Here is a 22719-nt window from a genome sequence, read left to right as displayed (position 1 = left end):
CTTATACAAAAAATGTGGGTATTCAGAGGAAAGGGAGATTGAGTGAGCCTTCAGGAGTATAAAGAACTTCCTGGAAGGATGCAAGTTTAAAGCCAGCTTCAGCAACTTACTGAGACCCTATCTCAAAATAAAAAATTAAAAAGAGCTGGGGATATGGCTCAGAAGTCAGTGAAGTGTCTTTGGGTTCAATCCTTGGTACCATTATTAAAAAAATAAAAAGGGGGGCTGGGTTGTGGTTCAGTGATAGAGTGCTTGCTTAATGTGAAGCAAATGGGTTCAATTCTCAGCACTGCATTTATTTATAAGTGAATAAAATAAAGGTCCATCAACACTAAAAAAAAAATTAAAAAAAAAAAAGAAGAAAGAAAAAAAACTTCCTGGAACACTTGAGACTTGAACTGACTAATAAAAATTTATAGGGAAAAACAGGACTATAAATTGAAGATTAGTTTTGGGAGGGGAATAGAGGGAAACTAAGATGAATTTCCTTTGGAGAATGTTTTCCATAAGGACATTAGACAGTTGGAATGTTATCTGCTTGTAGAAAGGTTTGAATGCTAAATTGAGATTTGGATTTTTATTCTCTTGTGCAAGGCATAGAGAACTTTTGAAAGTTTGGAGGCCAGAAATTAATGTGATAAACAGCAAAGTGAACTTATCAATGATCTATAGGTTGAGTTAGAATGAAGAGAATGGAATGAACTGGGGAAGGCAATAGCTGGCTGTTGAGTTACCTACCTATGAGTAGATAAGATCCTAAACTAGAGTAAAGTAAGTAGGAAGGATTGTATAGCAAATATGTGTATACATGTGTGAATACTAACTGTGATAAAATACATATAACATAAAATTTAATTATTTAGTCACTGAAAGTTGTATAGTTCTATGCATTTATACATTCACATCACTATGCACCCATTACTCCCATCCATCTGCAAAATCCTTTTTTTTGGGGGGGGGTATGCTGGGAATTGAACCCAGGGCCCCACACATGATTAGCATGCGCTCTACCACTGAATTATACTCCCAGCCCCCGTCTGCAGGATTCTTTCCGTCTTCTTAAACTGAAATCTGAACTCGGTAAACACTTTGTTACTCCTACCCCCTGACAGTCACCATTCTACCCTCTGTCTCTGTGAATTTAGCTACTCTAGGTATCACATGTAAGTAGAATCATGAAATCATGAGTATTTATGACTGGCTTATTTAACTTAACATCACATCTTCAAGTTCCATCCATGTTGTGGCATGTATCCAAATTTCCTTTCTTGTTTCTTTTTGGTACTGGGAATTGAACCCAGGGGCACTTAACCACTGAACTACATCCTTAGCACTTTTATATATTTTATTTACAGACATGGTCTTGCTAAGTTGCTGAGGCTGGCTTTGAACTCACAATCCTTCTACCTCATCCTCCTGAGCGCTGGGATTATAGGTATGCGCCACCACACCCAGTTCCTCCCCTTTTAAGGATGAATGATATCTATTTTGTGTATATACTACATTTTGTTTATTTATTTGCCCAATGAGAGCACTTGAATTGCTTCTAGTTTTGACTGTGTATTATGCTGTGTATTATGACTGTGTATTATGAACATGGATATAAAAAATCTGTTCAAGACCCTGTTTTGACCGGGCTCAGTGGCACATGCCTGGAATCTCAGTGATTTGGGAGTCTGTGGCAGGAGGATTGTGAGTTCAAAGCCAGCCTCAGCATTTTAGTGAGGCCCTAAGTAACTCAGCAAGACCCTATCTCTAAATAAAATAGAAAATGGCTGGGGATGTGGCTCAGTTTAAATGCCCCTGATTTCAGTCCCCTAGTACAAAAAACAAACAAATGACCCTGTTTTCATTTCTTTTGGTATAATACCAGGAAAAATTTATCATTCCCACTAGCAGTGGGTTTGTTTTTTTTCCTTTTTGATACGCCATCTTAATGAGTGTGAAGTAGTATCTCACTATGGATTTGATCTGCATTTCACTAATGATTAGTGTGTTGAGCATCTTTTCCTGTATTTATTACCCATTTTTAAATCAGATTGTTTTGTTATAGGAATTCTTCGTCTTTTTTGAATATCAGTCCATTATCAGATATGGTTTGCAGATGTTTTCTTCCAATCTATGAGTTGCCTTTTCACCATCCTTTCATGTGCAAAAGTTTTTAATCTTGGTGAAGTTCTACTTCCTAGTTTTTCTTTTGTTGCTTATGCTTTTGGTATCATATCCAAGAAATCATTGCCAAATCCAATGTCATGTCATGAAGTTTTTCCTTTTGTTGTCTTTTAAGAATTTCATAGTATACATTTTTATTTTTTAAGTCTTTTCCAATTGAATGGTCTTGGCATCCTTATTGAAAAATCTTTTGAGAGGCTGGAGGTGTTGCTCAGTTGTAGAGCGTTTGCCTAGCATGTGCTAGGCCCTGGCTCAATCTCCAGCATTAAACAAAACAAAACAAATGAAGAAAAAAGAAAGAATAACAAAAAAAGTCTTTTTTTTTTTTTTTTTTAATGGTGCTTGGGATCAAACCCAGGGTCTTGTGCATGAGCTATATCCTCAGCCCAACAACAAAAGTCATTTGACCATAAATGCAAGGGCTTATTTCTGGGATCTCTGTTCTGTTGCATTGATCTATAAGTCTGTCTTTATGCCAAAACCACACTTTTAATTATTGTGGTGTTACATATATAATTTTTTTTCAATAAAAGTGTGAGACCTCCACTTTGCTCTTCTTTTTCAAGATTGTTGTGCTATTTGGGAATCCCTTGATATGCTGTATGAATAATTGGATAGTTTTTTTAATTATTAAAAAAAAGCTATTGGGATTTTGTTAGGAATTGCATTAAATATGTAGATTTCACTGGGTAGTATTAACATTTAAATGATATTAAATCTTCCAGTGAAGGAACACTGGATGTCGTTCAATTTATTTGTGTGTGTGGTTGTTTGGGGGGTATCTGGGATTGAACTCAGGGGCACTTGACCATTGAGCCACATCCCCAGTCCTTTTTTGTATTTTATTTAGAGACAGGGTCTTGTGTTAGTACCTTGCTGTTGCTGATGCTGGCTTTGAACTCTCCATCCTCTGGCCTCAGCCTCCTGAGCCACTGGAATTATAGGTGTTCACTGTGCCTGGCTTTATATGTGTTTTTAACTTTGCCAGCTTGCTTTTCTTCCTTTTCTTTCTGCCATACTGACCCTCTACGTCATTTTCATTTTAGGACATGTACTGCTAGAACAAGTACCTTCAGGGACATTTTATGATTTTCAGTAGAAGAGTTTTTAATCTCCTTGATTAAGTTTATTATTTTGTTATTTTTAAAATGCTGTTGTAAATAGGACTGTTTTCTTATTGTTCTTGTCAGGGTATAAGAATGCAACTTTTTTTTTTTTCCTGTTGATTTTTGTATTCTTCAGCTTTGCTGAATTTGTTTATTATTTCTAACAATTTTTTGTGAAATCTTACATATAAAATCATGTGTTGTATAAACAGAATTAATTTACTACTTTCTTTCTAATTCAGATGCCTTTTATTTTTTTTCTTCCCCAGTTGCTCAGCCTGGATTTGCAGTACTATGTTGATTAGAAGTGTTGAAAATAGGCATTTTGGCTTGTTCCAGATAGAGGGAAATTTTTCCATTTTTTGCCATTGAGGATGATATTAGCATGAGTTATTCCATGTATGGCATTTATTATGTTGATACTTTTCTTACATTCTGAATTTCATTGAGTGTTTTTTTTTTTTTAATTTATTTTTTAGTTTTCGGCGGACACAACATCTTTGTTTGTGGTGCTGAGGATCGAACCCGGGTTGCATGCATGCCAGGCGAGCATGCTACCGCTTGAGCCACATCCCCAGCCCCTCATTGAGTGTTTTAAAAAATCAATTGTGAGTGCTGAAAGAGAGCTTCTGGCTTGGTGAATAAGAAAATTCTGGTGTCATTGGCAGAATGATATCTTCTTGCCGACATTAATCAAAAAGTCACACAGATGTATGCGTGAATAACTCTAGTTCACTTTTATAATAGTATTCATCTAGTATACTATGGCACATTGGTACTCACAAAGATATTATTAATTGAGTCGAAAAGCAGAAGACCAGAAAGCTAAAAAGTGTATAGTTTATGTTTTGTTAGTGGAAAAAATGCTTATTTTTATTTTAAACCATCTTCCCTATTAACCCACTCTTGGTACAGTGGTAATAAAACAAAGTCAAACTTGTCCATTTTACATAAAAATAGTCACTTCACAAAGTGACTTTTTCTAAAACAGGTATCTTTTTTTAAAAAAAAATTAAGTTGTAGATTGATTGACACAATAATAATTGTATTTATTATTTATTTTTATGTGGTGCTAAGGATTGAACCCAGTGCCTCAGACATGCCAGGCAAGTACTCTATCACTGAGCTCTAAGTGGTAGCCCCCTAAAACAGATACCTTCTTAAAAGTGAGTTTTTCCTTAAGTTGATGCAAGTAGCAGTCAGTTATCAGAATGCAAAATTTCAAAGGGAGATGATTTAGAAGAAATTTTTCTAATGCTTTCTGACTCCAGATTTTTAATGAAACACATTCAGTACTTAATTTATTTTCAAAGCATTAAACAAACATTCAATGAAAGTTTTAGTTTTCTTTTTTATTTTTAAAACATTTCAGTCTATAAATTTGACATTTCAAGCTGAATCAGATATTCTTACTATCTCAATTTATATAGAAGCTTTAGAAACATAATGCTCCAACTTTTATAGATTATCTTTAAATCCATGTCATAATTTGACACATGATGATGGTTTGTTTAGTTTTGTTTTTTTAGGGTTTTTTGGTACTAGGGATTGAACTCAGGGTCTCTCAGCCACTGAGCCACATCCCCAGCCCTATTTTGTATTTTATTTAGAGACAGGGTCTCACTAGTAGCTTTAGCACCTCACTTTTGCTGAGACTGGCTTTGAACCTGCAATCCTCCTGCTTCAGCCTCCCGAGCTGCTGAGATTGCAGGCATGTGTCACTGTGCCCAGAAAATACTATGTCAAGGGTGGAATAAATAGGAATCACTTTAACATAGAGAAATCCTTTAAGCTGCAGGATTCAAAACCATTTTCTTTCTTGATCATTCTTGGGATTTTTAAGCTATAATTGTGATGTAATAGAATACTGACCTGGGAATTAGACCTCCATGCAGATTCTACTACTTTCTATGGTTTTAGAAGCTTAAGCAAATCACTTTAAGCTATCTGAAGCCTAATTTCACCTGTTAAAAAAACAAATAGGTATAGAAAGGTCTGTCTTAGATTTTCTACCTTGTTTTTTTTTTTTTTTTTTTTGGTTTGTTTGTTTTTGTTTTGTTGCATCCTTTTCTTCTCCACTACCCTAACCTTATTAGTCTGGACTATTTATTGAACTGAGTCTTTGCCACTTGTTCTCCTACTCTCCCTCTCTGAATGTTCTTTGTATTGCTACTAGAGCCCAGTTAGAGCATGTTACTTCTCTACTTTAAAAACCTGTTATCTTTGGGGCTGGGGATGTGGCTCAAGCAGTAACGCGCTTGCCTGGCATGCACGGGGCGCTGGGTTCGATCCTCAGCACCACATAAAAATAAAATAAAGATGTTGTGTCCACCGAAAACTGAAAAATAAATATTTTTTAAAAAATTCTCTCTCTCTCTCTCTCCCCCTATTAACAGGTTTTTTTTTTTTTTTAACTTCCTGTTGTGTGTGGGATAAAGTCCAAACTCAAAAGTTTGTAAACGGTGTCCAATCCTAGCTTTCCCATCACTTGAGCCATACCAAACTCTTTCTTTTTCCCTGTGTTGTGGTTTTCATGTTTATCCCAGTGCTTGGAGTTTGCTTTGTTCTTTGTCATCAACTCTATTACTGCCTGTCTAGTATCTGTTTTCCTAATAGAAATCTGCTTTTGGTCACACACATAGAAGGTTTGGAGAAGGTGATTCATTACCAACTCCAGGGATTGATTTTGACTAGTCCAAGCCAATTAAATCAGCTCATGGCATTTCCCTGTAAACTGTTATTTGTCATAATAATTTGAAGGGAAAAAAAAAATCACCATTTCTGGGGGAAAGACTTGTTTCCCTTCTTGTTTAAGAACAAGGCAGCTTAGGGCCCCTTTTGCTCCAGACAGCTGTGAAAACAGGGAATCAGACATTCCTTGAAGATGGCAGAGAGGTAGAAGGAATCTGGTTCTTTGATAACGTTATTGAGTCACATACTGTTGAGTCTGGAGTCTTCCCTACCTCGAGACTTCTCATGACAGATAAATTTCTTATTGTTTATGCCAGTTCTTTTTTTTTAACACACACACACACACACACACATATATATATATTTAGTTGTAGTTGGACACAATATACAATAAGTGTATTGTGTTTACTTATTTTTATGTGGTGCTGAGAATCGAACCCAGGGCCTTGCACATACTAGGCGAGCACATTACGGCTGAGCCACAACCCCAGCGCCCCCACCGCCCCCATTCATGCCAGCTCTTTGGAATTGTTTGCCATTAAATCTTCTGGAAGTTATAGTGTCTTTTATTCTTCAAAATTTAATTGTGATTCCTTTACCAATTGTGTTTCAGTCTGTTGGTACTCTGGACCTGTCTTATGGGCCATCTTATAATCTATAATAGTCACTTGCTTGTATGTCTGATCCTTCCACGTGACTCTGTATTCTTTGAACTATAGCACGTACTACAGTGTCTGGCATAATAGGTATCAGTAAGTTCATTGTTAGGTTGAAATAATAACATGAAAGAGTACTGTGTAAGGAATTTTAAAATGAGCATGAGGTATGTTATTGTCTTTAAAGTGGAAATGGAGAAATCAATTAAAACATGCATTGTTCTTTGCTTGCCCTTTATTTTTGTCCAGACAGTTCCTCTTAGATAAAAAAATTTGAGCTGCCTCTGGCCACTGTCCCTTATGGAAGGAGTGGTAATGAATTGTGCTATTATTGTGCTATTTTCCTCTAAGGATTTTTTTTTTGGGGGGGGGCAGATACCAGTATTGAACCCAGGGGCACTTAATCACGGAGCCACATTCCCAGCCCTTATTTTGTACTTAAATTTATTTAGACTTAGGGCCTCACTGAAGTGCTGAGGCTGTTTTTGAACTTATGATCTCAGGCCTCAGCTTCCTGAGCTACTGAATTACAGGTGTGAGCCTCTGCGCCCAGCTAGGCAAATTCTTGTATTCTAAGTATAATGTGTCATCTTAAAAGTTGCAAATAATTTTTCTTTAGCTGTAGATGGACACAATACTTTTATTTATTTTGTTTTTATGTGATGCTGAAGATTGAACCCAGTGCCTCACACATCCTAGGCACACACTGTACCACTGAACTATAACCCCAGCCCTAGATAAAATTTTTGATTGACATAATGTACATATTTATGAGGTGCAATGTGATGTTTTGATTCATGTATACATTGGATAGTATGTCTTTTTCTCCCATGTTTTGAACCATATTTAGGTCTATTTTAACTAACATTCCTTGTGAATTATTCTTTAGAGAAGAATTCTATAATATGCTTCATAAGACCTAATTATTCTTGTCTTAAACCTTCCCCAAATACTTTTTGCTTGCTTGAGACTAGACATGAGAATTTTCTTGTAGGCAAAGAGCTTTGTGGCATAACTAGATAAGTTTGTAACAAATGTTAGTAATAGCTAATGATAGAGAAGTCTCATTATAGCCTAATTATAGTCATAGTTCTGTCACATGCTTCAGCAATAATGTCTGACAAGAGTGGAAGGATGGGAAAGGAGTTAACATTTACAAGCTTAGTGTACTTCATCATGTTTAATCAAATAAATTTCATAGTAATTTTTAAAACAATAAACTTATTTTTAAAACAAGGAAAAAGGGAATTAGAATATACATTTAGAAATTTGTTATATATTTTGGATGATTATGAAAAGATTTGTTACATATGGTTATAAACATGTACTTATTTGTTGGCTTTTTACTTTACTAAGGCACAGTTTATGCTACTCTATGTGCCTTAGTTTCCACATTTGTAAAGGGAGTAGTATTACTCTCTATTAGGTCTTCATTTGACTAAATAAGGTAATCTGCGTAAAAACATTTGATATGGCAAATGGAACACAGGTACCCAAACATTTCGTTTTTGTCCATCAACTTTACAAAATTATGCAAATGTCTTAATGCCGTTCAGATTTTAGATTTTGAGGGACTGAACCAAGATCTCTGCTATATTTTGCATGTGTTCTTTATGTCTATGTGCTTATTAATTCTTTTTTTCTTGTGGCCATGTTGAAGATAAATTCCAGTGCCTCATGCATGCTGGTCAGTCAGGCTACCACTAACTTATGCCCCCAGCATTATTAATTTTTAAATAACAAAAAGATTGCCACTTAATTCAAGCAATAGTATTAATTTTTTAAAAAACAAAACAAACTCTAGAATCCTTCTCATGAAACACATAACTCATATCTTAGTACTGCTCTATTCCCTGCATACTGCACTCTATATGGAATTCTTTTATTTCCTTAGTGAACCAGGTTTTGTTCTGTCCTCGGGTCCTCACATAGATTCCTCTTCTGTTTGGCACATTGTTTTGGCATTCCTTCACCAAGAAAGGGGAAAAGTTCAAATTTATTATTATTGATCTTAGGTATGTCACTTTCTCAAAATCCCTATAAAGTGAGCATTTTTATTATCAGCCACAAAGAAACTAAAATATTTTCCCAAGATCATACAATTTAGAAATGGCTGAGCCAGATCCAAACCAGGCAGTTTGGCTCTAGAGTTCTTCATCTGTACCGATCTACATTTCCTCTACCTTGTAATCACCTGTTTATTGATTTGCCCCACTAGATTTTAAACACTTTTTAAAACAAAAATTAGGCCTATCCTGTTTATGCCCCCTTTTGCATAGCATATAATAGGCATTCAGAAAATATTTAGATGAATTAAAAAAAAAAACTCTCGGGCTGGGGATGTGGCTCAAGTGGTAGCACGCTCACCTGGCATGCATGGGGCACTGGGTTCGATCCTCAGCACCACATAAAAATAAAATAAGGATATTATGTCCACCTAAAAAACTAAAAAAATAAATATTCAAAACAAAACCCTTATTTGAGAGCAGAAAGAGTGGTGGTTTTTGTTTGTTTGTTTTTTAGATACTGGGGATTGAACCCAGGAGCACTTAACCACTGAGCCCTATCCCCCAGCCCTTTTTTATTTTTATTTTTGTAACAGGGTTTCACTGAGTTGCTGAGGGCCTTGCTGAGTTGCTGAGGTTGGCTTTGAATTTCTCCTGCCTCAGCCTCCTAAGCCATGGGATTACAAGCATGTGCCACCATGCCCGCCTTGTTTGTTTTGTTTGTAGGATCTTTTGAGAGGGTGGTTGCCCACATTGGCTCAGAACTCCTTGGCAAGCAATCCTCCTTTCTAAGCCTCTGATGTAACTAGGACTGCACCCACCTAAGAGACATAGTTTTGATTAAATTTTTGAAGAGCCTTTCACAGAATAATTCTTTCTTATGACACAAAGTCAAATTTTTACGATCAGTTATTTTAGGAGAACTAATTTGAGGGTGGTGTACTAGATGAATTAGTGTGGGAGCAGAGACCAAGTTTGTTTTGTTTTATTTATTTATTTATTGTAATATTGAAATGATTAATGAATACTTGATCTAAGTTGTTTGCATTGGGATTGGTGAACCAGGTTGTTGTAGAGGAGAGAGTTTTGACTCTGATTGCCCAGGGTGTCTTCAGCAAAAACGAGATGTTTATATAGGGAGAAATGATTGAGTTTCCTTTTCTACCTTTATCTTTCACACATTCATAGAAAGCCTAGTGTGTATCAGGTGCTTTAAAAAATTATCCTTTAAACTTTTGGTATGCTGAATTTGAACTTTTGGTAATACATCAGAGATTAATATCCAACTGGAGATTTAAGATTGGAGATTGGGAGAAGAGATGAGGCTGGAATTGTATATTTTCAACTAATTTTTTTTTTTCAATGCAGGGGATCAAACACAAGGTTGTGGCAAGCATTCTATCACTGAACTTACTCCTGGCTTCAGTATTTATTCTTGTGTTAGTAATACCAATAATGTTGATTCTCAGGAAAGAGTAGAGAGAAATAGAAAAGACCACACCAAGAACAGAGCATTGGGGCAGCCTGTGTTTTGGTATGAAAGGAAAAGGAGTCATAAATGGAAAAACCATAACATATTATGTCCTGAGGGAAGTAACTGTTTAGAGAAAAGTGATAATTCTTAATGTCATGAAGACTTCAAAGAAGGAAAAACTGGGGAGAAACATTCAGTTTGGAAAGTTTCATTAGGGAAAGGTTTGCAAATTAACATCTCCAGCTTCATTTAAAAGGGATTAAGATGTAGGATATTGAGAAGTGAATACCAGAATATATATATATTACTTTTAAGAAATAGTTGGTAAAAGGAAGGAGAAGACTGTAACAATATTCGAAGATATTGAGGTAGAAAGAATACTTGTTTGACTTCAGTCTGAGTTGCTTACGGCCTCCGTCTCCCAAGCCACTGGGATTACAGGCATGCGCCTCTGCACTGGGCTTGACTTCAGTCTTATCAGTGAAGTAGGAAATGAAGTTATCTGCTGAGGGAGGTAAATGAGCAGGAGACTGGAAAAAAGTGGAACAGCTATAAAAGGAAATTCAAAAATAGTTAAATCAGATTTTAAGATCTAATGCAATATAAAAATTAAAGCTTACTTATGAATTTGATCAAATCTGAATTATCTATATAGACAATTTCTAAATTTTCCACAGCAAAATTATGATCCTTTTACCATCCTGAATATGAAATATCCCTTTATCTCTGCTAATTAGTTGTGTTCAGAGAAAGGAAAAAAATTTTACTAATCTAGTCATGTATTCAGCAAAGTATATTGTGCACTTATTATATGCACCACACAAAGTTCTGGCTCTGGAGATAAAACAGTGAAAAAAAAAAAAAACCCAAATCCGCCCTTGTATAGTTTATGGTGGAGAAAGGAAAAGAAAGAACAGAAAATAAACAAAAAGGCAGTGATTCCCAAGAAGCTGGCTCCTGGCTCAGCTTCCCACATATGATACAGTCTCACTGAGTTTTCCACGTGGACCTCAATATTGTGACCTTCTAGTCTCAGACTCCCAAGCACCTGGAACTACAGATTTCCTAAGGGTGCAGTTGTATTTGTCTTTGGATCTTCAGTATGCCAGGCATGCTGGTTAGATTAAAATTGTTTACCAAGCCTGTTGATGTCAATTTTGGACCATTGTAAACAGGAATCTTCTAGGAAATAGCTTCAGATACTTCCACATTCTCATTCCATTTTGTGGGGACAGGTAGGAGGTAGAAAGGACTTCTGCTTAATTATCAACATATTCACCAGTACACCTCTGTACATGAATTATATTGCTGAATTCCTACCAAGCTTTGTCTGATTTCTTAAGGGTAGATTTGGCTTTGAAACTGCAGTATCTGAAATAGTGCTACTTACATAGAAATTGTTCATCAAAGACTGTCGATATGAAAGTTGGACAGTGAAAATAGAAATCTTTCAGCAAAATAATCCCAACATACCCATTTTCACAGTTTTTTTATGGAAGTGCAGATTTGTGAGGGATTTCATAGTATGTATCCTGCACCCACATGGCCTTTGTTCTACTCATGTCCCACCACTTTCTAGCTGGGTGAACATGTCATTCTTATGTAATTACTTCTTCCTCAGTTTAAATCATGAGTAAAAGGAGATTGGATGGTACTTTGCTGCTACTGTTATTGGAGCGTGCATGCAGATATGTGCGCAACCCATATGAAGCACTATAGGAGTGTTAGTTATTGGTTTATTATTTGTCACTATCTAATCTTGGCTTGAGAGATTTAATTAGTATACTGAAGATTTCCTAGCTTAGATAAAAAAAAATCCTTATATAAGATTGGCCTCGTTTGTCAAACTTTAATTATTGGGTATTAGTAATATTATGCTTTTGGATGTTATTTTTTTTCACCTTCTATTTTCTCCAGCAATTCCTTTTTTGATGTTTTTACAATCATAATCTCTTCCAGAAAAGTACATAGACAGCTTGTAGGTCCTCCTTCTCAATTATTTGTAGTAAGAAATGCCATATGTTTTCATTTTGTTCCCAGATGTGTGTGTGAGAGAAAATAGTCCCACCATTTCAATAGTGCTGGGGCATCTTTTACATAAAATACAGGTTATTCAGTCAAGTCCTGAGAGATATTCAGCTGCTGGGCAGTAGGAACCACATCAAGTGTCCTTCAGTTAATCTTTCATATGTATTCAGAGTTCTGTGGGTACATGGTGACATCACACTGAATAACAGGGCTATGGGTTGACTCAGGAATTTTACTCAATCATTTTATCCCACACCTAAAATTTTGGATCGGTATAACACTGTGAAAGTGGCTAAAATTTCTTCCTCAGTCTCCATATGAATAGTAAGAATGATGGAATAAATGATTGATTGGTCAGAATGGTCAAAAAAAGAAAATAATCAAAGATACATGTGATACATGTTAGTTTCACTCCTAGTTATATACTCAAAAGACATGAAACATGTCCATACAGTTTGTACAAAAATGTTTATAACAGCATTATTCATAATGACAAAAGTGGAAACAATTCAAATATAATCTATCAATACATGGATGAATGAATAAAAATAAATGTGGTACATCCATACACTGGAATATTATACAACAGATAAAATAGAAATGAAATGCTCATACATGTTCCATTTTGGATGAACCTTAAACATTATATTTAAATGAAAGAAACTAGTCACAAAAGACCATGTGTAATATAATTCCATTTATGCCAGTGTTCAAAATATATAGAGGTAGAAATTTGATTAGTAGTTTTTCTACAGTTAGGGAATTAAGGGAAAGTTGGGAGTAACTGCTAATGGTTATGGACCTTTTTGGAGGTGATTATGTTATGAGGCTCCATGAACATAATAAAAAGTACTGAATTGTGGAAACAGTTTTTTTCTGTGATTTTAAAGAAGATTAATAAGTAAACTTAGAAGTTGAGAATAACTGAGGTCATGTGAGCTAGAAAAAAAAATTTAATAACAGCTTGTTTGTCTTAGGTTTTCAGAGGTTTGTTACCAACTGATTAAATCCATATTTCTCTTAAGAGAAAATGTAATCAGGAATACATGGAGAGCTATTCTCTGAGAGTCACATCTTACATTAGCACAAGAGAATGACTTTTGGTTCCTTAAGAATCAACAAAGGGGGGCTGGGGTTGTAGCTTAGCGGTAGAGTGCTCGCCTAGCGCGCCTAAGGCCCTGGGTTCGATCCTCAGTGCCACATAAAATAAATAAATAAATAAAACAAAGGTAAAAAAAAAATCAACAAAGAGGGGCCAGGGTTGTGGCTCAGTGGTACAGTACTTTCCTCACATGTGCAAGACACTGGGGTTTGATCCTTAGCACCATATAAAAATAAATAAAATAAAGGTATTGTGTTCATCTACAACTAAAATAATTTTTAAAAATCTAACAAAGATGCCACTCCTTGGAATTTGAGTGGTTAATTTATCAAATCAAACACACAGAGGGGATTGTGCAAGTTTTAAGTATATACATTGCAAAAATAAACAGATGTGTCAGATATTCCTGGTGCAGGACAGTGTAAAGTGCATCTTTGCCAGCTGGTGATGGAATTCAGGGCCTCACACTTGTTAGACAGGTGCTCTACCACTGAGCTAAGGGCTTGTGGTTTTTTTTTTTTTTTTTTTTTTATGGTTCTGTCATGGAATACTGCTGATAACAGTGACTGGGCATGAAGGAGGAGAGGAATGAGCTGTTTGGCTATTTGGTCGAAGGCTTTTCCAGTTGGAAGGGTAGCAATTACTAAAGCTCTGAGGTGAGAAAATGCATGGCATGTTTTAAAAAAGAAAAGCAGGGAGAAGATTGTTTAAAGTGGAGCAAGGTAAGAGGAAAGTGATAAGGTGAGTTTAGAAGGTAATGGATAAACATAACAGAATTTTTGAAGCATATCTATTAGGAAAAAAAGGTGTATTCCAAATTTTATGTATATTTGCAGTTCAGGGAATTGTTCATATTGCTTCAGTTTTTTTTTTCCCCGGGAAAGTTAATAGTTGACTATATTAAGAATGACATTTGGGACTGGGGCTGTAGCTCAGTGATAGAGCTCCTGTTTTGCACATGTGAGGCATTGGGTTCCATCCTCAGCACACCACATAAAAATAAAAATAAAGATATTGTGTCCATCTACAACTGAAAATATTTTTTTAAAAAAATGACATTTTTCCATGGAAATTTAATAGTCTTTTAATTTTATCTTGAAATTGCTTAACTGTTAAACTATTTGTGTTTACATTAAGAATGGAGCCAAGGGCTGGGGAAGTAGCGCGCTCGCCTGGCATGCGTGCGGCCCGGGTTCGATCCTCAGCACCACATACCAACAAAGATGTTGTATCCGCCGAGAACTAAAAAATAAATATTAAAAATTCTCTCTCTCTCCTCTCTCACTAAAAAAAAAAAAAAATGGAACCAAATAAAACATTTTTGGCTAATACTTGAGTTAAAATTTGACATATTTTAAAAAATGTGAAAAATACAAGGCTGTTATTTGAGAGATTATTTATTATTATTTATTTTCATTAAAATTTATTATTATTTGAAAACCTCATTAGCATTTAAGAGTTTGTGGCATAGGCAAGCTCTCATCTGCAGTGTTGTCCATCTTTTAGAAGTTGAGGCTCTACAACCTTTAATACCATTCACTTATCTGCTAAGCTTCTGGCAGCCTCAGCTTACATGAACATCTGCAAAGTTATGAGTAAGTAAACTTTTAAAACAATCAGGTTAAAATAACATGAATCGTGCCATGCACAGTGGCACACGCCTATAATCCCAGCAACTAGGGAGGCTGAGACAGGAAGATTGCAAATTTGAGGCCAGCTTCAGCAATTGAGCAAAGCCCTGTCTTACAATAATAAGGGCAGGGGATGTGCCTCAGTGGTTTAAATGCTCCTGGTTCAATCTCGGGTACCAAAAAAAAAAAAAAAATAGTAATAAAATAAAGAAATAAGTATACTTGAATTTCTGAGGTATAGTTATGACAAAGCTTTCACTTTACCACTACTTGAGGATAGAGATTTCCTTATTTTGGCATAATGTTTTTTCATCTGACCCTTGTCAGTCCTTATGTGTTTTCTAGTTTGTAGTCGAAAACAGAAAGGCATTAACAAAAGCTTAGGAAAGGCAGTTTAGAAATGGTTTAGGTAGTACTCTAGAGGTCAGGCCTATTGATGACTGAAGAGAAATACCTGTTGTACAAATAGCAGGACAAAGGGCTCAGAGGACTCAGGAAGTTGAAGTGGAGGACAGACTGAACACTGTGCATTTCTGTGTGTGAAGGATGCTACTCAAAGCATCCTTCAGGTATTTAGGAAATCTATCCATCTAATTTCCCAGAAACAGGTAATTGAGTTATAGTTATATTTAGGATTTAATAAAAATATTTGAAATGATACACTGAATTACCTAAGCAATAATAATTGTACTATAAACTCTAGTTTGAGCTTTCTGTCCTGATTAAAGTGTTTACCCTCATAGTCTAATTTAGAGATTATAACACAAATTGAAAGAATTTTATCAAATATTGTCCCAACTCCTTACATATAAATTTGTTTTTTAACAAAAACGTTTACAGCAAGAAATGTGAAAGCCAGAAGTTGAAAAGGAGAAGACTGACAATATTGACTATGTAAAAAAAAAAAAAAAAAATCTGGGCTGGGTATATAGCTCAGTTGGTAGAGTTACTTGCCTTGCATACACAAGGCCCTGGGTTCAAACCCTAGCACCACCAAAAAAAAAAAAAAGAAAGAAAAGAAAGAAACCTAAACATTTATGACAAAAGCCATGAAGTTTTAACAAGTTAATTTGAGTAGTCTCTTTATATTTTCACATTAATATAGAAAGTGTTGCAAATCAATTAAAAGAACAGCCGAATAGGGAAAAAAATGGGCAAAAATTATAAAGCAATAAAGGGACTGGGGCTGGGATTGTGGCTCAGTGGTAGAGCGCTCGCCTAGAATGGGTGGGACCCCAGGTTCAATCCTCAGCACCACATTAAAAATAAATAAATAAATAAATAAATAAATAAAGGCATTGTGTTGTGTTCATCTACACCTAAAAGATAAATATTAGAAAAGGGACTAATAAATATATTGAAATTCAGTTTCCCTAATAATTAATAATTAAAATAACAATGGCATCATTTCTCATCTATCAGATTGCAGAAGTTAGTAACACCCAGCATTTTGTACATTTTCATGAAAGGTGCCATAAGTATAAATTGCACCTTTTCTGACAGCGCATCTCAGAACTAGAAATATATATCTTTTAATCTAATAATCATACTTTTTGAAATTTATTCTAATGAGATGGAATGGGTAAAAATGTAACAGCATTGTAACACCGTTTATAATATTGAAAACATGGAGGTGAACCTCTATAGATTTGGTTGTGTAAATTATGGCATATATACATAATGCAGTTCTATGTAGACATCTTTTTTTAAAATATTTTTTTAATTGTCAGTGGGCTTTGTTTATTTATATGTGGTGCTGAGACTCAAAATCATGCTCACTCATGCTAGGCAAGCAATGTACCACTGAGCCACAATTCCAGCCCATAGTTTTGAAAGAGGGGCTCACCATATTGCCCAGGCTGGTCTTGAATTCCTGAGCTCAGGTGATTCTTCTACCTCAGCCTCCTGAGTGTTGAGATTACAGGTTCATGCCTTAGGATTTTTAAAGGCAAAGTAAAATTTTTTATGTGGCAGTATTCCTACAATGCTGATATGCTATGAAAGTAATTTTTTACAAAACTCTTGTTATATTTTGTTTAAAGTTATGTTAAAACCCTAGAAAAATTGAAATTAGATTGTTCAAGTTATCTTTGTGGGGAGAGTAGATATTAGGGAATTACCTTTCTCTTTAAACAACAAACGTATTATTCTTCTAAATGAGGTTAGGAAAAAATTAAGATTTTGGGGTAGATGGAGAAGAGAACATTTAGCAGATATGCTCTTTGTATATTGTGATATGTTCCTGTAACCTTTAAAATTTTCTTAAGACTCAGAACAAATCCCAACTTTTCAAACTCTGTTAATAGAAGGCAAAAACATTTCCTTAAGGGTAACCGTAAATATTGACATACTAATTAAATTAAATCTTAATATACATCTGATTACACAGTAGTTTTCAAGTTTAGTATTTAATATAGATTTAATTTTCATGAATGAGAAAAAACATATACCACTCCTGGTTATTTACCTGAAGGAATCAAAGTGGGCACATAAAAGAGATAACCTGCGTATCCATGTTTATGGCAACACCGTAAGTTATGGAATCAGCCTAGATGCTCATTGATGGATGAATGGATATAGAAAATGTGATACACAATGGAATAATAGTATTCACCCAAAAAGAAAGATTATGTCATTTGCAGAAAATTATGTCATCTCCAGGATGGAACTAGAGACCATCATATTCAAGGAAGTCAGTCAGTCTCAGAAAGACAAGTGTTGATGTTTTCTCATGTGGAATCTAGGAAGAGGGGATGACAATGTGAAAGTAATAGGGGAACTATCAGGAAAGATGAAGAAGACCAGGGTTAGGGTGAAGGGGTTACAGGAGATAATAGGGAAGATGTGATCAAAGCATGTTATATGCGTATATGGAAATCTCACAGTGAAACTCATTATTTGGTACAATTAATGTACACTACTGCTTTTAATTACTTTAAAAACATCATTTTAGAACTCTAATAATTGAATATTTCTTTTAATGATTCTTTTATTGATTTGGGTTTTCTTACCCTCTTTAAGAAATATTATCTATAAGACTTCCTTAGTGACTATTCCTAGGTTATAACTCTTTGAAGATTTTCTTTTTCAAATAATTTTAAAAAGCTGAGAGAATGAACTTTAGACCATGCTTATTATGTTTATAGCAGATATTTTTTTCCATAACTGGGTTAGAATGCTTGGTTAGCATGTGGTGAGGCTTTACTTTCCATCAACACCACCACAAAACATTTTTTTAAAAAATTATAACTAGAAATACTAAGAGAACACTAACAATATATAATTTTATTTTAGAAAAGTCAATCAAACATACCTCCTACTCCCAAAATTAAATTAACTCCTCACTAGAACCAAAATTCTAAACCATGTTCATCTCATGTCTCAGTGTTCTTTACCTCATTTTTTTTAGCTTGAAAATTCTTACAGTTACACCTAAAAGACTGTTGCATAGATTAGTATTAGTGTGATGTACTTTAATCTTCTTTTAAAAGTGCATTTTAATAGGGGAAAAAGACATCATTGGGACAGCTGTTTCAAATAATAGGTTATATTAGAAAAACCCCCACAAAGGTCTGGTAGAACTCAGCTGAGAATCTATCCTGTCCTGGGCTTTTCTTTGTTGGAATGCTTTCAATAGCTACTTTAATTTGATAAAGAAAAAAAAAAGTGAATCTTAGAACATGCCTGGTTCCAAAGGTTTCTACTTCTTAAGGGGCCCTTTATTCTTTTTTTATAAGGAGAATATTATACATCTATTTAAGTATGTATTCAGTTTGGGATATCATTTCTGAAAAGAAAATTGAATTCTAGTAACAAGGACAAAAACATTTAAATTAAAAAATATTTATCATATAAAGAAAGATTAAGGGCTGGGGATGTGGCTCAGGCGGTAGCGCGCTCGCCTGGTATGCGTGCGGCCCGGGTTCGATCCTCAGTACCACATACAAACAAAGATGTTGTGTCCGCCGAGGACTAAAAAATAAATATTAAAAATTCTCTCTCTCTCTCTCTCACTCTCTTTCCTCTCTCACTCTCTCTTTAAAAAAAAAAAAAAAGATTAAAGGGTTTTATCTAAACAGGAAAAACCGAAGCCTTATTTAATTTCTGCAATCACTCAAAGGTTTTTCTCCTTCACTGCTATAGGGGAAACATGTCCCTTATTTAGGGAAGAATTTCTCAGCATTGAGTGAGGAATGGGAATGGGCAACCGAGGGATCTTAGAGAACTTCATTTTCCAGCGAGGGATCTTAGAGAACTTCATTTTCCAGAGAAACATGGATTAGGCATCAAGTAGATTTATGACAGAGGCATGAATCAGATCATCTTTCCTTGTGCTTTTCAGCATTATAGATAAGTGAGAGACCAATTAAAATAGATTAAATTAAATTAAAATAGTTTCTAGCTGCTTCGATAAAATGAATTTGTTTTGATCCTGTTTACACTTCTTTTGCAAAGACCAGATCAGCTCCTATATAAATCCCTTCAACATTATTGGGCCCTTTTCATGTATCAGTGACATGCACTGTATAGAGTGATGGAAATCTGTAAAGGTTCTTCTACTTTTAATAAGCCTATATTTTTTTTTATTATTGGTTGTTCAAAACATTACAAAGCTCTTGACATATCATATTTCATACATTTGATTCAAGTGGGTTATGAACTCCCATTTTTACCCCATATACAGATTGCAGAATCACATTGGTTACACATCCATGTTTTTACATAGTGCCATACTAGTGTCTGTTGTATTCTGCTGCCCTTCCTATCCTTTACTATCCCCCCTCCCCTCCCCTCCTATCTTCTCTCTCTACCCCATCTACTGTAATTCATTTCTCTCCCTTGGTTTTTCCCGTTCCCCTCACTTCCTCTTATATGTAATTTTGTATAACAATGAGGGTCTCCTTCCATTTCCATGCAATTTCCCTTCTCTCTCCCTTTCCCTCCCACCTCTCGTCCCTGTTTAATGTAATCTTTTTCTCAAGCTATTCCTCCCTGCTCTGTTCTTAGTTGCTCTCCTTATATCAAAGAAGACATTTGGCTTTTGTTTTTTAGGGATTGGCTAGCTTCACTTAGCATAATCTGCTCTAATGCCATCCATTTCCCTGCAAATGCCATGATTTTGTCATTTTTTAGTGCCGAGTAATACTCCATTGTGTATAAATGCCACATTTTTTAATCCATTCATCTATTGAAGGGCATCTAGGTTGGTTCCACAGTCTAGCTATTGTGAATTGTGCTGCTATGAACATCGATGTAGCAGTATCCCTATAGTATACTCTTTTAAGGTCTTTAGGGAATAGTCCCAGAAGGGGAATAGCTGGGTCAAATGGTGGTTCCATTCCCATCTTTCCCAGGAATCTCCATACTGCTTTCCAAATTGGCCGCACTAATTTGCAGTCCCACCAGCAATGCACAGGTGTACCCTTTTCCCCACATCCTCGCCAGCACTTGTTGTTTGACTTCATAATGGATGCCAATCTTACTGGAGTGAGATGGTATCTTAGGGTGGTTTTGACTTGCATTTCTCTTAACTGCTAGAGATGGTGACCATTTTTTCATGTACTTGATGATTGATTGTATGTCCTCCTCTGAGAAGTGTCTGTTCAGATCCTTGGCCCATTTGTTGATTGGGTTATTTGTTATCTTATTGTTTAATTTTTTGAGTTCTTTATATACTCTGGATATTAGGGCTCTATCTGAAGTGTGAGGAGTAAAAATTTGTTCCCAGGATGTAGGCTCCCTATTTACTCTCTTATTGTTTCTCTTGCTGAGAAAAAAACTTTTTAGTTTGAGTAAGTCCCATTTGTTGATTCTTGTTTTTAACTCTTGTGCTATGGGTGTCCTATTAAGGAATTTGGAGCCCGACCCCACAATATGTAGACTGGAGCCAACATTTTCTTCTATCAGACGCAGAGTCTGTTTTGAAATCAAGCTCCTTGATCCATTTTGAGTTAACTTTTGTGCATGGCGAGAGAAAGGGATTCAGATTTATTTTGTTGCATATGGATTTCCAGTTTTCCCATCACCATTTGTTGAAGATGCTATCCTTTCTCCATTGCATGCTTTTAGCCCCTTTGTCAAATATAAGATAATTGTAATTTTGTGGATTGGTCTCTGTGTCCTCTATTCTGTACCATTGGTCCACCCGCCTGTTTTAGTACCAGTACCATGCTGTTTTTGTTACTATTGCTCTGTAGTATACTTTGAAGTCTGGTATCGCTATACCGCCTGATTCACTCTTCCTGCTTAGAATTGCTTTTGCTATTCTGGGTCTTTTATTTTTCCATATGAATTTCATGATTGCTTTATCTATTTCTACAAGAAATGCCATTGGGATTTTGATTGGCGTTGCATTAAACCTATAAAGAACTTTTGGTAATGTCCCCATTTTGATGATGTTAGTTCTGCCTATCCATGAACAGGGAATATTTTTCCATCTTCTAAGATCTTCTTTTTCTCTCTTTAGGGTTCTGTAGTTTTCATTGTATAAATTTTTCACCTCTTTTGTTAGGTTAATTCGCAAATATTTTATTTTTTTTGAGGATATTGTGGATGGGGTGGTTTTCCTCATTTCCATTTCAGAAGATTTGTCCCTGATATACAGGAATGGCTTTGATTTATGCGTGTTGATTTTATATCCTGCCACTTTTGCTGAATTTGTTTATTAGCTCTAGTAGTTTCTTTGTAGACCCTTTTGGGTCTTCTAGGTATAGAATCATGCCACCCGCAAATAGTGATAATTTGAGTTCTTCTTTTCTTATCTTTATGCCTTTAATTTCTTTCATCTGTCTAATTGCTCTGGCTATATTTCGAGAACTATATTGAATAAAAGTGATGCGAGAGGGCATCCCTGTCTTGTTCCAGATTTTAGAGGGAATGCCTTCAATTTTTCTCCATTTAGAATGATGCTAGCCTGAGGCTTAGCATAGATAGCTTTTACAATGTTGAGGTAAGTTCCTGTTATCCCTAGTTTTTCTAGGGTTTTGAACATAAAGGGATGCTGTACTTTGTTGAATGCTTTTTCTGTGTCTATTGAAATGATCAAATGGTTCTTATCTTTAAGTCTATTGATGTGGTGAATAGCATTTATTGATTTCCGTATATTAAACCAGCCTTGCATCCCAGGGATGAATCCTACTTGATCATGGTGCACAATTTTTTTGATATGGTTTTGTATCCAATTCACCAGAATTTTATTGAGGATTTTTGCATCTAGGTTTATTAGAGATATTGGTCTGTAGTTTTCTTTCTTTGAAGTGTCTTTGTCTGGTTTCGGGATCAGGGTGATGTTGGCTTCATAGAATGAATTTGGAAGAGTTCCCTCTTTTTCTATTTCCTGAAATAACTTGAAAAGTATTGGTATTAATTCTTCTTTAAAGGTTTTGTAAAACTCCGCTGTATACCCATCCGGTCCTGGGCTTTTCATGGTTGATAGTCTTTTGATGGCTTCTTCTATTTCCTCCATTGTTATTGGTCTGTTTAAGTTGTGTGTGTTCTCCTGACTCAATCTGGGCAAATCATATGACTTAAGAAATTTATTGATGTCTTCACTATCTTCTATTTTATTGGAATATAGGGTTTCAAAATAATTTCTAATTATCTTCTGTATTTCTTTGTAGCGTCTGTTGTGATATTGCCTGTTTCATCCCATATGTTAGTAATTTGAGTTCTCTCTCTTCTTCTCTTCATTAGCATAGCTAAGGGTCTGTCGATCTTATTTATTTTTTCAAAGAACCAACTTTTAGTTTTGTTAATTTTTTCAATAGTTTCTTTTGTTTCAATTTCATTGATTTCCGCTCTGATTTTAATTATTTCTTGCCTTCTGCTACATTTGCTGTTGTTTTGCTCTTCCT

General features: G+C 35.3%; 1 protein-coding gene across 5 annotated transcripts in view; it reads left to right on the top strand.

The window, feature by feature from the left end:
• The window catches only part of BTBD7 (BTB domain containing 7), a 126154-nt gene that overhangs the window by 6149 nt on the left and 97286 nt on the right, over positions 1-22719 (top strand). The window contains exon 2 of one of the 5 annotated variants that reach the window (XM_081289018.1): positions 1356-1435. The exons of the other annotated variants lie outside the window; for them this stretch is intronic. The gene's annotated coding sequence lies outside the window, so the exon portion shown is untranslated. The remainder of the gene's footprint in view (positions 1-1355; positions 1436-22719) is intronic. 5 annotated transcript variants of the gene reach the window in all.

The sequence above is a fragment of the Spermophilus citellus genome, assembly GCF_964194105.1.
Source record: "Spermophilus citellus genome assembly, chromosome: 4".
In the NCBI taxonomy this organism is placed as follows: Eukaryota; Metazoa; Chordata; class Mammalia; order Rodentia; family Sciuridae; genus Spermophilus; species Spermophilus citellus.
Note: the sequence above shows the minus strand (reverse complement) of the source record. Positions and strands in the feature narration are given on the sequence as shown.